The following is a 17,897-nucleotide window of genomic DNA, read 5'->3' on the forward strand; positions in this document are numbered from 1 at the left end:
TCAAGCGGTTTCTAAACTTCTGTGCAATCTTGAGTATATTACTTAGTTACAGATCTGATTTGAAATGCAGTGTAAATACTTTTCTTGCCACATTTGGATATATTGGAAGCTGGTAAAGACTTCATAAGTTTGAGTTTAGTAAAACTCTCCTGTCTGTGACCTCAGTGTGACTGTTATGGGTCAAAAGGGGAGGACGTCACAATGTGCCACAAGAAATCCCGTCAGGCACAATTGAGCAAGAAATATATCCAGAGGAAATATATTTCCATTTCTGGTTGAAATTGAAAGAGATCATCTTTCATATTGCATTAAAATCTACAGAGGATCAAACATTTTCATTATTTTATGGCTGAGAACAAAATAGTGCACAAAACGTGCACTTTCAAACACACAAACACTTACATAAATACATCTCTCCTTGACATCCTGCAGTTTACCACTAAACTGAAGAGTCTTCTGTGTCAACTCCGGCCTATAATTTCTGTGAGAAATCCATAAAACCTCAGTGACTCAGCCATCAGGATATTGTACATGGGGCTTACAGTAGATTTGAGTACCATCATCCTGAAAGTGCTCTGTGGGCAAATTTCCCAACTGAACATCACTTCATAAATCTGCAGCCGCAAATCATTAGTTTTCTCTAAACTTGTGTGACCCCAAGTCTCTAACTCAGCTCCCCGCACAGTAAAGGCAGCATCTTTCACTGTCTGTCAAAAGGTTTGCCTTTGAAGATGAAGTGTGTGTCTCTGGGTTTCAAAAACGCCTGTAAAAGGTTATAATTTACCAAAGGTAGGCCAAATACTGCAGATAAAGACAGGATTTCGAGTAATCATGGCTATAAATTAAATGTAATCTCTTACAAAAACATTAACTTTTTTTGAGTTTAACTGTAAGCCAAACAGGTTCTTGATGATACGGTTTGAAAACTTAACACTGTATCAAAAAGCAGAGATAACTAAGAAAATGTAGACTGGCTAATTAGGCCAACATTGATATGGGAGGAAACCAGAGCAAAGAGAAGAAATCCCAAACAGAAAAACCACGACTTTCATTTCAAACCAATATGTTCTTGATGTGTGGCAACAGTACCGGTACTCATTTCACCCTTAGAAAGGCTATCTGGAAAATTGTCTTGAAAATATTACACTAACAAGGACAGACAGTACAGAATGAAACATTATCAGTGTATTGCATCAGGTTGTATCATTACTTCCCACCCATAGCCTGAGAATAAGAAGTTAGAATAATAGAGCAAAGAGGACAGTGCTAATAGTTAGCAAGGTGCTTATTTCAATCTTTCTTTTAACAGTTTTGACCTGCTGACATTATTGAGAATAAGAAAGCAAGAAAATGAGCATTTGCAGCACGACCACGCTTTGCAAAACTGAGCGAATAGAACAGACTCTCTGTGTGAGTTTTGGTTGAAACTTTACCTAAAGAGCATTAGAGATATGTGAAATGCAAAGAAAAGTGTCACCTTTCTAGAAATATGACAGGGAAAAGGGCAAAACCTTTTCCAAATGTATTCTCTTCCCATTTACTTGTCAGATATAATTAAAGATTTGAGTCAACCAAATACTTGTGATTTAGCTGCTCTCTTTCCTAAGGAAATTGGAGTTACATACATTAACTAAACTGCAGCAATTCTTGTCCCTTTTTAGCCAGAGAAGAGACAGTAATCCTTAGGCAGATTCTTTTAAATCTTTCTCAGTCTCAGTTCGGGGCAAAAGGTGAGGCAGAGTGTCTGTTAGGGTCAGGTATGGTAAAATATTTTTGTTAAACTAATGTTCTTGCTTACTGTCCTTTTTGATGTTGTTCATTTTCTCTGATTGCTTACAGTTGTAAATCTCAAATCTCAGTTTTTGTTTGGCCAGCAGAGGAACAAACTATCAAACTATTCCTGTTTTAGATTGCCACTTTAAGTATAACATTAATTACATATGTGAAGCTTATAACTAATGTTTAGTATTCAATATTTACTGTGGTGTCTTACATGCTTAAATCACTCTCAGTAGTTGTACTTCAGCTTTTCGCCACACTGTGGCATAGCTGCTCCACATACAACGGGCAAAACGAATCTATTCTGTCATTTACAATTCTGCGACCACAATCGACTCCTTCTCAGTTTCTATCTGTCTGTCTGCGTCCTTCCTCAATACTCCATGATCTATAATCACCTCTCCGTGTGTCTCCATCAACATCCATCACTCTTTATGGAGTTTCACAGTCGGGGCGCAGAGCAGAGATATCTTGAGAGAGAAAAAGACAGCCTTTCAGTCAGGGGCAGGAAGAAGGTTACACAGCGCTCTTTTTCTAAATGACCTACCAAATGGAGATAATGTATCCCTGTCCGCACATTCTCAGTCCCAAGCCTGGGGGTATTAACAATGACACTTTTTCTCTGCAGTCAAGCTGCTCCTCCTGCTTGACTTTATCCAAATACAGAACTGCAGAGACATATTACAGCTCTGTAATAAGAATCTGCTAACAAGAAATGTATGTTGAACTCTTATTTCTCATATAAGCACGTTTTCACCTTACACACGCCTCACTACAGCTTTTGACTTTTTAGATTGTTCTCCAAACCTGCAATGGAGATTTTATGATCACATGTTGCTCTAATTTAAAAGATCTAACATCTTAAAAGTGGAACAGCATTATAGCTACATTTCGAAAAGATTACAAGAACTGAAAGAAAGAGAGAACATCTTAGAGCTGATTATCTGTGAAGGGTGGCATGGATGCTGGTGCCTATGTCCAGTAGTCATTGGGCAAGAGAGAGGACCAATCCTGGACAGTTTGCCATTTAATCACCTCATAAAGACATGTAGTTGCTATATGTTTAATCTAAGATTCAAAGCTCTTACACATCTTAAATATTTTTTCATACATTCATTTGAAGTTGAATAAAGATCTGATTTAGCCAAGATTGATTATTTGTTTGTGATCAAACTCAGTAAACAGCTCTGCGTTTAGCAGATAAGCTGTGTAACCAGAGATTTCAACATCTACAAATAATTTTCAAGTTCAGGACCCTTTATTATGTCCATGGTTTAATTGTTACTGTATATTTAATGCCTTAAAATGCATGTTGCTTCTCCCAGATCAGAGCAAATATGCAAATATTCCATAAGTGTCTTCATTTTTCTCACCGTTCTTTACCTTGTCTTTTTCTGTGGATTCTTTTGCAATTTCAAAGGTAAAAAATTCTTCATGTGTAAAATGAAGTTGGCCTCGGCTTTTGTAAAATACCCCATGGGGATGAAGTAGTCTGAGTTTAACAATAGTACTGAAATTACCAAGCTCCAGTGATATTTCTACATTTTAAAGAGTGGGTTTTATGTTTCGGGGGAATATCTTTTACCAATTTGAGTATTTTTTAAGAGCGGAGCAACTATAGAGTGCAAGAATAGCGCAGCGTTAATCTATAGGTTTATGTTTGCTTGCTATTTCTTCAGTCAGACAAGCCTTTGAGGTCACTGCTACATCATGACAACTGCATAAATAGTTGAAGGAACAAGTTTCGTCGTTTACAGGTTAGAGAAATGACAACATCTCCTTTTAATGTTCAAACTTCAAATAATGCTTTGAAGAAGTACTTAATGCCTGCTCCCCACTTTTTAAGCCCTATCCTATCTTAATTGTCAGAGTTACATGTTGACGTCTTGTTTCCCAGGACGAAGCGAAACTTTCAGGAGAATGATGCTTTTCTTCCTAGCATCCAATGTCATCCTGTGGTGGATGCGGAGAGATGAACAGAGCCTTCCTGCAAGATACAGAGGTCCTGCCAAGAGAAAGGTGCATTAACGTATCTCTCTTTGACACGCACACTGTAGAGATAAGGTTTAAAATCACTGGAGTGGTCCTTTAGGCAAGACAGCTTGCATCAGTCAAGCTGCTTAATGCCAAACATGGGTCGTTCTGGTTATTGGCTACTGAGCTGCATATCTCATCTTTGAATGGGAGTAACTCAGAGAATTTGAAGCAGACTGGTTCACTCAACCTTCTTCTTGGTCAATAACACTAAAAAAAAAAAAAAAAGGCCCACCAGTTTGTCTCTTCTCATCTCAATCAAACCAATTGCGTAAAAAATGTAGAGCAGGCGTAAAAGGAAAATAACTTGCCTCATTTAAATGCTAATTTGTCTTCAGCAGAAGATTCAGCACAAAGGCAACAGGTTTGCAGAGTGTGGAATACATCATGCGAGAGCTCATAGATCAGACACAAAGACAGTTTTCCAGCAACGATTCGCCGTAAACATCTTTTATTTCTTCATGCATCTTTTGTAGAACAGCAGTACCGCATAAATACACAGGAACCAATGATCCGAACTACCGCTGAGACTGAAAATCATTATAGATGCTTCTTTTTTGTGTCATACCTTCTCTGTCACAGACAGTAGTGACCCCTCCCACACCTCTCTGTGTTTTTATACTTTCTAATCATATATTGGCTTGGAAAAGTAGTCGTCCCCCTTGTAACTTCCACAGTTTGATATGTTATGCCTCCAGACATTAAGTTATTTTAGTGGGATATTATGAGACAGATGAACACAAAGTTGAACACAATTGTGACATGGAAAGAAACTGGTAGAAAATCTTTGATCAATGAAAAGCTAAAAAGCGTTTTGTCAGTACTTTGCGGAACCACCTGTGTTTTGGCTTATGGCTCTACCAGCATTGCACATCTAGAGACTGAAATCTTTGCAAATTCTTCTTGGCAAAGTTACTTACACTCAATCAGACTGCAGAGAATTGCATGCTGTACTTTTAAAAATTATTTTTAATTTAAACCATCAGTCATTCTCCTTTCACTTCATGATGAATGAGTTGATCTAAATTCCCAAAAAAACTACTTTAAAGTTTGGGGTTGTGACAGGTGAAAAGCTGAAACATTTTAATTGATATTAATAGACTCTGTAAAATGAAATTCATGATTACTGTTGATCTTGATGAGGGTCTACAAGTTCTTGGCCTTCATGGAAATTATTTTTTATTGCATTTAAGGGGAAGGTTGTGTGCTCCGAACTGCTTTTTTTTTTTTTCAAACCTGTCAGACCTTGACTTACAAAATGCATCAGCAGGGGTTTGCAGTTAAGTATGAAGCAGCTGCTGGGATGAGAGTCAGCACTTCAAAATCTCTGCCCAAGAGTCGGTCATCATCTGTCTGAAGGATTGCTTTGCTCCATTCTGTTTGAGAGTGAGCTGTCACCCGAAGTAAACAAGTTACAGGATGCTTGCTTCTTGTTCACGGGGGAGGGTAAAACAGTGTGTAAGGACGGATAGGTGGATTGTCTCTGTGTAGTGTACTTTGGCAGGTAAGAAGGAGCTGAGATTGACACTGCAGTCAAAACATTATGACTCAGTGTGCATCCTGCTCACAAGACGAGATGTTGAGGTCAAAGACGACTGGGTTCACGAGACCTGGACATTTTTATGAAAATTAACAATTTTAACAGTGCCCGGTTTTACTGTTTAGTAAAATCTAAACAGTAAAACCAAAACTGCAGATTTTGTGGTGGTATTGTGAAAGCCTGGATTTAAAGACTATTGAGATTCTGCTGCCTAATATTAACCAGACTGTTTGTGCTTTAAAATTCTCCAGTGGATCTAAATTCAAACTATTCTGCTAAGAAGAAAGGGCCATAATTCCTCCACAGTGATGTAAATCGTCAGGTATTAAAAATGTTTGGTGGCTGTTTTGCCGCCAGGATTGGTAGAACCATTTATGTAGGCGGATTTAAGGGGTAATTACTTTTTGACAAAGTACCAGGTTGGCTTGGTTAGTTTGTATCCCCTCATATAAAAAAAGGCATTATATGAAACAGCGTCTTGTTTTTGCACCAGCTGTTTGGGTGATATTAAAATCTAGATGGTTATCTGAAATATTTAAATGTTACCTAAAAGAAGAGACATAAGGCTTTATTACATTGGACCTTAAATGATTGATTTTCATAGCAGGCAGGGATATTCCCACCACAGGTATGAATTGATACAAGAATGTAAAAACTTCCTACTGCAAGTGGCACCGTTTGGTACAGAACACGGTTGGGAACGACCAAATGTGCAAAAGAGGATCAGTAGTCAAAGGAAATGACTGATCAGCACAGTTTTAATGGATCCTGTTGTTCAGCAAACCTCGTCTTTGATCAAAGGATCGTCAAGAAATGTTTAAGTTGGTCTAAAATCTTCACAAGATAACTGATACAACTCTCAAAAGCTGTCATTGCTCTCTATGGTTTGGCTGATGGGTTTTGTTGTAGCACTCAGCTGTTGCTGTTAATGAGTTCTTAGAAAACACAAGCAAGTTTCTTTTCTGTCATCTCTTCAGAACATCTCAAAATATGTTTGTTCACAAGTTTTCTGGACACGTCCCACTTACTGGGGACCTTGAGGCTAAACCTCAGGCAAAGACCCAGAAAATGGAGAACAGATAATGCATCCCATCAGGCCTCTGAGTGCCTTCTAATCCACCACAGGGAGTTGGAAAAGTTGGCAGAAAAGAGGGAAATTTGGCTCTGTACCTAGATTGATAGATTGATGGCTACCCTTTTAAAGCAACCTATTTGCACTTCTTCTTTGCTCCTTTCCTCCGATTGAAAAGGGGAGGCCCTCTTCCTCTCCTTATCCTCCAGTTCACCTCTCTTCCTTTATTTCCTCAGTCTTTTCTACTCATAGATATTTTCCCAGTAGCTAAGCAACATAAACTCAGAAAACTGTTCTCATGTCATTTGCGAGAACTCCCACTCACCCACTGTTCCCCAGCTCTCTGCTTAATTTCTTCCATCTCTTCCACTCTGCCCTCTTCTCTCACCGTTGATCCGAATCTTAACCCTGTTCCAATCCGTCTCTGTGTGCCATCCTCTGTCTCTGTCTCTCCACGTCTATCTCGCTCCATCTTTCCCCATCTTCAGCGACCCCTCACTCTATCTCTTTGTGATTGAGTGACTTAGAAAGTTAGTTAGATAGATACCCTTCCACTGCCGTCCAAGGTTAATGACGGATGCATGTAAACTGACCTCTCCATCCACAATCTTTCATCGACTTTTAAAGACATAACTTGATTCATTGTAAATGTTTCACATGCTTTCCTCTTGAGCAAGCAGCTATATACTCGTAATGTGTGGTTGTATTATGTGTGATTTCATGGTTTGCTCATTTACACAGTGGAGTGCACATATTTCCATTACAGAGCGTTGTGAAGGAAATGGCACTGGTTTTAATTGGCGGGGGCTTGCCTGCGACCCAAGGTCGTTGTATGATAATGTGTCAATTATCTGTCACACAGCTGAGAGAACAAGCTGAGGCCGAGGGGGGACAGAGGGAAATAGAAAACAGAGTAGACCAGTGGGGAGACAGACATAGCCTCATTTCACTTGTCAGCTATCCATCCCAGTGGAGATCCAAGAGAGCTGCAGTGCACCCACACTCAAAGTCACCTCAAGACACGAAGAGGCTCTTCAAAGCGTCAGACAGTTACTGTATGCTGCTTTATTAACAAGGTTTCTTTTTCCCCGTGATGATTTTTCTTTGTCTGAAAACATACATTTACCAGCCACTTTTCTAAGCATGGCTCTTCAATTACTTGTAAATAAGAAAAAAAGCAATTGAACTGCAATTCAATGGAGTTAGACATCTGGGATTGGAATTGGCAACTTTCTGAAGTTCAAACTGAGCATCAGATGGAGGATAAAATGAAATTTGAATCATTGCGGCATGTTTGCGGCATGAAATGATCTAAATCTCTATCTGGTTTACAACAAACAGTCCAAGAAAGAGGAGTATAAATAAATAATACAGCAGGCATAAGTTATATAGATACAAATTCCTCATAAATCACTGAATATAACCAATATATGTGAAATACCTTCTGTAATATTGTATATTGTTCTCTCTTGGGTCTTGAATGTTGATAATGAGCACAAATAGCACCAGATAGTTGTCAAAAAAAGAGACAAAAATCCCCACAAAAAATGACTAAAATAATTAATAAGTTTAAAAAAGAAATAAAATTATGTTAAACAAAGAAGTAGATTTCAAGCAATATTTACTTCAAAAGCTAAAAAGTAGAAGTGGGTCTGCAGCTCTTACATGGATCGGTAGATTGTTGCAGCAGAGAAGCCATGGTCACCTAAACTTTTCTGATTTTATTGTAAAGCAACTAATTTCTTGATTTTTGTGTTCTTGTGGGTGTATGACCATAAAGAATATCAAAAACAAGAGGATGCCAGAGGAGTGAAGCCAGAACTGGAAGCATTTGTTCCTGTTAACAGACAAGCATCAGCATTTTGAACAATGAACGAATGACCAATCTAAACCGGCAAAAGGAGAATTACAATAATTTGCAGATCAATCTTTCCAAATCCTTAGGAGGAAAGTGAGGCCTTATGGCTTTAAGTGAATAAAAAGGTAATTCTCTTGCCTATTAAATTCAAGAAATTAAGTTTAAAACTCAGAAATCTTTAAAGTGATTTTTGCTAAATGTTCAATATGAGATTGATTTTAAGTTTGAAAAGTATCATAAAATATTTATCACCAGACCCTACTGTGCAAAATAAAAAGATCAGTTGCTGTAGAGAAGTTTTCCCAGGCTAAATGACAAATGTATGAAAAATTTTAAAATTGCTGGATAATTATAGGCTGCAGTTATTATAAAGTTTAATTCAGCACAAAACTAAAGGGTTACGTTTGTGTGCATTGATTCATTTAGGCTGCTTTTGATCATCTCTACTTCAAAATAAAAGCACAGTGTATTCGTTAGTCATACCTGTACTAGGCAATGTGCGTCAGAGAATCCTTTAATAGTTCTAATATGCTACACAGTAAAACGTTATAGTTTTTTTTAATTTAGAACGGTCTTTTTAGATTTGCAGAAGAGATGTAGCAGAAATAATGAAGTTTGCATTAGCTTAAATGTTCGTAGACATCAACCATAAACAGCTACAACTTGGTCTACCTGTGTTCTACTTTCTTCTCTGCAGTTTTTTCTCTTGTTCTGTGACTTTATGGGCTGGACACATCCAGTCTCACTCTCCCTTCTTCACACAGGTAAAAATAAATTATTAAACTTAAACAGGATAGTCAAAATGTTCACATTTGACTGAACTATAAAGATGGCTTCCTTTATTTTCAGCTTTGAAACACTTTGAAGATATGCATCTGATCATCAAGTGAGGCTTTTGCCAGGAATAAAAGATGCAGAAGCAAGACCCACCACATAAGATTCTCCTTCAGAGTTTTACTCCCCTTGTCTTTTGCATTTCCTTTGAAAAAAAATAAAAAAAAGAAGTTGTTTTGAGGTTCATTGACTCAAGATTTATGTGTTTCTTTCAAAGATTCAAAAAAGAGACTCTCGTACATTTTCACCCAATCCCCCTGAGATTTTTCCCTTTGTTATTTCCGGGATGCTGCTTTAAGTGATTTAGAGACTCAGCTTCGCTCAGCAATCACTCACTTGACTTTACCACTTTCACAGAACGCTGGCGGCCAGCTGTTGTCTGTGAATGAGGAAGGTTGTTATTGCCTCTTCTCACTTCTTCTCTCTTTCGCTCACACTGATCATTTTCAGTATGTTGCTCTTTTTATGCACGTCTGTTTGGACACAGAATCCAAGGATGCTGGGAGGTTGATGGAGAGCCAACAGGTCATATGCACAGATAGGAAAGAGGAAATGAAGACTTTGGATGTTCCCTCACAGGAGCGGCTCTCAACATCCCCCCCAAACAATGTCTGAAGATTCTACATTTCTCAAGAAAAGAACATTTCTGCAAAATTAATCAGGCTTTTACCTTTTTTGTAAAAGTAACAAGCATCTCTGGCGAAATGCTCAATCTTGAGTTCTTACCTGGTTCTATAAAACAGCAAAGAAAAAGTGAATGATGTCAAGTAGAACATTGACCCTTTGCTTTTCAATTTATTTTTTTTTTTTGAGAATTGCAGGTTAGAAAACCAACCTTTCAAGAAGAGTCAATTTATTCATTTATTTTATGAATTAATTGTGAATTGGACCTGCTTTTCTTGCTAAGTGTCTATTTGTTGTGAAGCTCTGTTTTATAAATAAACTGCGCTGAAATGTCTGCCTGCTAAGAACTCTGAATATTGCCAGCCTTGTTTGAAAACACCTTTTAAACAACAATCAGTGATTATGAGCATTGGTTTTATATCTTACAGAGATTTTCATGCTTTCAGCTTTACAACAAACGAACAAATTTCAAAGACTTGTCACATTTATTCCTTATAAATGATGGTGTCCACATACGAGACCAAAGGCTGAAATTCAGTCAAAAGCCTTTTTTTATTTTTCATACGTTTTCACTTGAGTGATACAGAAAAAAAGCACCGCAGTACGTGTAAAAACCAGGCATTCTAACATGATTACTACAAATAAAAAAATCACAGTACTACGGCTAATACAATAAAATCTGAGCTATCTTTTTTGGGATAAAGGCATCTCACAAAACTATTATAAATTCTTGATATTTGGAAAAATTTCCAGAAACTTTTGCACTTTGTCCTCTTCCGCTCCCGTACAACTCTGACAGACTGTTCAGACAACCGTGGCAACCAACAGATCAAACGCCACGGCAACGAGTGGCTTCTGTGATCACCACGGATACGTCTAGACAGCCAACCACTTTGTAGTGCTTGTTTGCGTGTGTGTGTTGGCAGCAGCGTATAGTCACCAGGTTAGATGAGGAGAATTTGAAGTTAAAACTGTGTGTGTGCGCAGTTTCTTAAAGTGTGTGTGATTTAAAAAAAGGAGAGAGAAAAATGGTTATGTGTGTCTTAATTCAATCACATATATGTGTGTGTGCGTGTGTGTGTGTGTGGGTTCACATGTAACTGTCCATGGACGAGAGTCTCCCCAGGCTCTTTTCTGATGGACCGCTGCTGCATGTTGTGGAGATGAAAGGGATGCTGGGAACTCTTCTTACGCTATGAATCCTGGGTAAGTAGCGTGTGATGTGAGCACATCCTCATCACTCAGTGAAAAAGGCTTTCATCCCTTATCCGTTCCCTCCATCATTTCTCTCAACGCCACTCCAGCTTCTCCCCATTCCTTCCTTCCCTCCCTTGTCTTCAATTTCCCCTTCTTCTTTTGTTGAATTTGTCGTTTTCTTTTTCCATGTCCAGTTTTATTATTTTTCATTTCATTAAGCCCGTTCTCCGCTGTCTTTTAAGTTTTGACTTGCCTAGCCTTTCTTTGTTCTCTACTCGGAAATGTATTTAGTTTGCCTTTCTTTTCATTCTCCTTCTTGTATAATTCTCACTTGTCTTCCTTTTTGCAAGTGCTTTGCTTATTTCCCCTGCACTTCCACTTTTTTAAAAAAATTATCCTTCTGCCCTTTCTTTGCACAGCTATAGACCTTTACTTTTCCTTCACTGCTCAACTCACCTCTTTTATTTCCTTTCTCACCCTTCTCTCAACTCTTTTAGTAATGTATTCCAAAATTCCCTTGTACTTTCCTTTATTTTCTGTCTCTTTTTCCTCACCATCCCCTTTTTTGCTTTTCTTTTTTATGCTTTTCTGTTGCTCTCCTCTCTCATCTCTTTTCCTTTTCTTTTCACCTGTCTCATCTACAGTCTTCTGCTCTTCTCTCCTGTGAACTTAAAATGATCAAAGTGCCCATTCTGGGCATGACAGTTCAATTTTACCCCTGCATACACACACAGATGCACTCACTCCCTGAAAGTACTTTTTTTTCCCCAAGTGTGTGCATGCCCTCTGCACACATATGCATGACTGTATAGATAGTGGTGGGTTTGGATTAGTCAACTTCAAGCCTTTCTCCACTGTTTTTATTTGTTTTCATCCTTTAAGGTAGATTTATCTTTGATCTTTCTTTTTATTTACTGCCGACTTTTAAGTCTATATAGAAAAAATAAACTTAAAACAATATTATATCGCATCTCTGCAGGGCAGATAAAGACACTGGTGTTACGGTAAAAGCAGTTAATTGCCATCGGATAATGCATTTTCCTCCTTGATCTTTTATGTTTTGTTTCTTTTATTTCTGACTGATTATCTTCACTGTGCAGCTAGCTGTAAGCTACATGGGAGAAGTTGAGGTTAAAATCAGACATTTTATTCTGGCCCTTTTGAAAACACAAAAAATGTCCATATATGGTATTTTTAATTTCTTTGAGATTACCAAGTAACTTTTTAGTTATATTGAGCCAACCAATCTAGTTCTATTTTCTTTTCTCTAAGAATAAAATCTTATTTTCTTGAGATATTATTTCAAGAAAAAATGGCACATTCTCCAGATTAAATGTTCTTTGCTCCAGTGAGATTCCCATAAAAACTTGAACTAAACGGGCCAGGGAGCCTAAAGGTCCACTTTGAAAAGTAGCCAGAACGTCCAATTTCTTGGAAGGAAAATATTAAAGAAAGACTGAATTACTTCACAGCAACTTGCTGCTACAAGGAATGTAAATAAAAGCAAATATCTTGAAAATTTTGCACGTAGAAATCATATATTGGCCAAATTTTCTGGCTCAACTTAAAACAGGAACGAGATATTTGCCTGTGATTCAGATTATAAATTCAAGATGAAATCTAATCTCAAATTTCCCCCATAAATCCTATTTGTCCAATTCCAAGTGAAGTTGACAAATCTTAACGAATATGTATAGTACAATAACAAACACTCGTATTTAAAAGGTTTTTAAACAGACATTAGAATTTCATTTCCCTTGAATGGGAGAAATATTAACATTTCAAGTTAAGCCAGAGTCCTTACTTGAATCTTATAGACAATTTGTGAATGGAGCAAAAAAAAAAAAAAAAAGAGTCATAACCTCAAATACTGAGAGCTAAATGCTGCACAATAGTTCCTGAAAGGCAGCAAACATAAGTATTGTAGTGACTGGACTGATGAGCATGAACTGAAAGGTAGAATCTATCTATCTATCTATCTATCTATCTATCTATCTATCTATCTATCTATCTATCTATCTATCTATCTATCTATCTATCTATCTATCTATCTATCTATCTATCTATCTATCTATCTATCTATCTATCTATCTATCTATCTATCTATCTATCTATCTATCTATCTATCTATCTATCTATCTATCTATCTATCTATCTATCTATCTATCTATCTATCTATCTATCTATCTATCTATCTATCTATCTATCTATCTATCTATCTATCTATCTATCTATCTATCTATCTATCTATCTATCTATCTATCTATCTATCTATCTATCTATCTATCTATCTATCTATCTATCTATCTATCTATCTGTGTGTGTGTGTGTGTGTGTGTGTGTGTAAATAAAAAATACACATTTATAGCAATGAACCCGGCAAAAACAAGATCGTGCTTTTCACATAATCTTGTCTAGAAACATTTTCTTTGCCTGGTTTCATTATGTTCTCGTTTAATTGGCTTGTAAACAATCTCTGCAAACCCCAACCCTGACACTTACTTCACAGGATTCCAAACTAATGAGAAATGTTTCCCGTTGGCGTCTTTAGCCCTTAGCTAGGTCTTGTTCAGACTGCCAGAGAAATCACACAGGAAGTGCAATATTAGGAGATGTAGTGCCTTCTAAAGATATTCATAACCCTCAAACTTTTTTTTTAATTTGTTTTTAGATTTGTGATGTCCAGGTCAAACACCTGCCATCAAAAGTCACCTGATTAGTAAATAGTCAACTTCAGAGGTTCATCAGAAAACACTTGTGACCAAAACTTCTTGAAAACCAAAGAACACAGCAGAGAGAAAGTGAATTTTAAAGCACCTTTATTAAATATTCAACAACTCTTCAATGCCTAATTTGCAATAAAAGGTACTATGTTCAATCATCCCTGTTACTCTAATATCAGTAACAGGGAAAAGTTGAGCAAGCAAAATTTAAAGAAGTTATTTAAATTTTTAAGTCAATACTTTTATGAAATCAATGCTTATCCAGCTTGAATATAGAGATTCATTATATTTAATTTTAACAGATTTATTACACGTTTATTAAAAATAAAGTAGGCTTTTAAAAGTGTGAGTATTTATGACAAGGTACAAAACAAACAAACATTAAAAGTCTTGTTAAGAGTATATCGTTGACCCTTGACCTGGACCACTATTTTGTCATGATGTTTTTTTTTTATGCTGTTTTCTTAAAAGTTTCAAAAGGTTTAATGGCCATGTTGTTTCTGGAACAACCCGCTATTATATAGCAACAATTTTTGGCCAATTGGAGGAGAATTCATCAGAGTCTTTGCTTTTTTTTAAATTTAGGGATAACTGTGATACACACGTCTCTGAAGGATGGACGAAGTTTACCGTGCTTGAAGATGAGGCATAATTGGAGTGATGAAAATGCTTTAAAAAAACTCAACAGAAAATTCAATTCAATTTCCCTGCAGAATATAGGTTCATCGAGTCAGTTTTAGTTATCAGTGGAGATAATATTTGTATGGTTCAGAAACTCCCCCATCGTCATCATTATTCTGTGGAAATGCAGATTGTGACCAAAACTTCTTCTGGGAATAGAAAGTGCTGACTGTGTCATTGATTATAAAAGCATTCTGTAGTGATGGTGACATTATGATGCTTTACTTGAAAACATCTCAGTCGATTGGCAAAAATTAGCTGCACTCTTATCATCTACTGCTAGTTCTTTATTTTATCCTGAGCATAAAGTTGGTAAAAATTTTTTAAAGTGTAACTAGTCCCTAAATTAATTCCTTTTGTCTAAATTAGTTATCAAGGCTGCTATGTTTACATTTTGTGCAATTTTTGACATTTCCATGTAGTTGGAAATGTCATTACATTTTGCCAAAAACCATCTCAGTGCTGGTCTCCCTAGGTTGAATGGGGCCTAAGCTGAATCCTCCTGTTGTTTATAATGGTACAATTTTGCGTCACATAATACCACGTTTGGGTATAAAAGCATCTCACTCATACACGCCCCACTGGGGAGTCACATTTTTCAATGTAGGGTACATGTTTCCCCTCTAAAAAGCTTTTAGAGTGTCCCAGAACATTAAGTTTGATGTTTCACCCGGAGTGTTTAAGCGCAAATAAACAATGCTAATTTGTTCCTCCATAAATTTTGCGAAATCTCTATTTGATAGAAGTGTTGATTACCAATGTCTCTGGAAATGGGGAGCTCCAGTGAAGGCGATTGAAAGCATAACCCGAGCATGGTGAGATGTGAGTATTGTCATGGTTTTAGGTATATTTCTAATCCACATGCGCGAACACTCTCAGGAGACAAACAAAGTTTTAAAAGGCTTATTTCACAAGGATTTGAATAATGAATGGTCGGCGGTCCGGGGTGCTGGAGGCTGGAAACAGGAACGCTGTGAGGAGATGGAATAAGTAACTGGAGTGGAACAGATAACAAGAAATAATGGAGAAGAAAGAGGAAGGAGCTTACTATATGAAGAGGGAGATTAACGCCAGAGAGAGTGAGTGGAATCTGAGGTTGTTGACTTGCATGGTGGTTACAACCAGTGGTTTGATGGCGGCTTGGAGAAGTAAGAAGCAAGGCGATGATGCTTGAGGTACGGAGTGCAGGAGGATGATGATGATTAAGAGGAGCCTGTAGGTTTCCAGAAGTTATGAGGATCCAGAGGCTTTTTGCAGAAAAAGAATATGAATGAGGAAATCCATAGCTTAAAGGAAGTTTCTGATCAAACAATGTTTGGAGCAGAATCAAGGAGCGCAAGAAAACACAGAAGGCTTGGATTAACTCACTGGTTACAGTGAAGAGAGTCTGGCTGCATGCTCTGGTGGAGAACTTGCAGCTCCAAAACAAAGAGAGAAACTACCAGACAATCACAACAGCACAATCTATACCCTAAGTATACTTTGATAGTCACTGTAGTGACCAAATGAATCAAGTTATTATCAATAAGAAAGAAGAATCGATCCTAGAATAAATGTGGTTGACATGTGAGGAAAAAAAAAAAAAAAAAAAGAGTAGTGCCTTGTGTTTTGATGGAGATGGTACCAGATGTCAGAAACACTATAATCAGACAGGAAGGAATTTATAATATAAACAGATTTGCTCATTGTGTCAAGATCGATCCAGTAGTGGATCCAACCAGCAGTTAAGTTGAGAGAGTAGGAGCTAAGATCAAGGAGGAGAGAGAGGGTACTTTGAAAAAAGAAATTGACATCTTACGTAGGCTAGCTTGACTTTTTTTGTTTCATAAATTCCCTGAGACAAACGCATATCTGCCGTTGTTGACAGAAACTACACTTAATTTCTCAAAGCAAATCGTTTGGTCAAAAGGTTTGAGACACCTCAGGCAGTAACACTGTCCTCTCCACCATTTTATCAGGTGGAAGTTAAACAAACCCTACATGTGCTTTGCTTGCAAGAAATTTACTGCTGTTTTTATATTGTTTGATGGATTCAGCTTAAGGCTGCACAGTGGCGCAGTTGGTAGAGCTGTTGCCTTGCAGCAAGAAGGTCCTGGGTTCGATTCCCGGCCGGGGATCTTTCTGCATGGAGTTTGCATGTTCTCCCTGTGCATGCGTGGGTTCTCTCCAGGTTCTCCGGCTTCCTCCCACAGTCCAAAAACATGACTGTCAGGTTAATTGGTCTCTCTAAATTCTCCCTAGGTGTGAGTGTGAGTGTGTGAATGTTTCAGTGTTGCCCTGCGACAGACTGGCGACCTGTCCAGGGTGTACCCCATTGGAGAAAGGCACCAGTACCTCCCGACCCCATTAGGGCAAAGGGTGAACAGAAAATGGATGGATGGATGAATTCAGCTTAACTGTGTGGTTGGCGTAACTGATGTCGTTGCCCCCAACAGAGGGTGACAGTCAGGATTACAGTCTCAATAGATTTATACAAGATACAGAGCATCTTGCTGCAAATGCTGAGGGACCCAGCCTTCCTCATGAAGTACAGTCTGCTCTTGTAGATGCCTTCACTGTCAGGTCTTCCGTCCAGTCTGTTGTCCAGATAACCACCGAGGTATTTACACCTCCACCACATCCACTTCTTCTCCCTTGATGTAGTTTTAATTAATCCTGTTTTTTTTAGAATCTACACTCATCTCCTTTGTTTTATTTTGTCCACATTCAAGATAAGAGAATTGTTTCCACTTCATTACAAAAAGCAGTCCATCAGCGCTCTATACCCAGCTTCTTACTTCTTATATCTCTGATCATTGTAAAGTCATCTGAGCATTTCTGCAGATGACCGGACCCAGTCAAAGTTCAAGCCTAAATCCATTTCAAATCTGTTTTCAAAATGTCCACATCCTCTCTTCATCCAATCTGACTGAGTTTTAGTTTTAAGAGGAACATAAGGAAAAGGTGGTAGAAGTCCACCCCCTAACACCTGCAGCTGTAGAAGCAGAGAAATGTGGTTTAACAAAGCATTAGCTCGGGGAGTGAGGTGACTACATATGTATCACATAAAACTCTAATACAATACATTGAAGTCTATAGTAGCAATCTGACTAAATGTGAAAAAGTTCAATCAGTATGAATACCTTCTGGTACATTGGATATGTGGCATGGCAGCTTGACTGGGTCCATCAGTGATAATCTCCAAATCTGCAGCCTTGTCCAATCTACTTCAGCAATTTACTAAGTTTTCACCTTGAGAAAACAAGGCTTTTGGAAAGTAACCCATTTTTTGTGCATCTGTGCTCCCTTTACGCTCCACACTCCAAACCACTTGCACAACCATTTTTTCCTGCTCCTCCCAGGTTGTCCTACCTTTCATGTCTTGCAGATTTTATGCAGTCGCTCAGTGTCCTTCCAATAGCTGTCTGCTCCATTCAGTTTGCATTAATATTCATGAGCAGGTACACTCTTACACTTTAAACTTGGCAGGCGCACTCAGGCATATTTTCTTAAGGAAATGCGACTTCTCCGGGCTTTGTTTTGCTGTCTGTTTGTCTTCTTCCCTCAGTGTCAGGG

This window comes from Gambusia affinis, linkage group LG14 (genome assembly GCF_019740435.1).
Source record: "Gambusia affinis linkage group LG14, SWU_Gaff_1.0, whole genome shotgun sequence".
NCBI classification, from domain to species: domain Eukaryota; kingdom Metazoa; phylum Chordata; class Actinopteri; order Cyprinodontiformes; family Poeciliidae; genus Gambusia; species Gambusia affinis.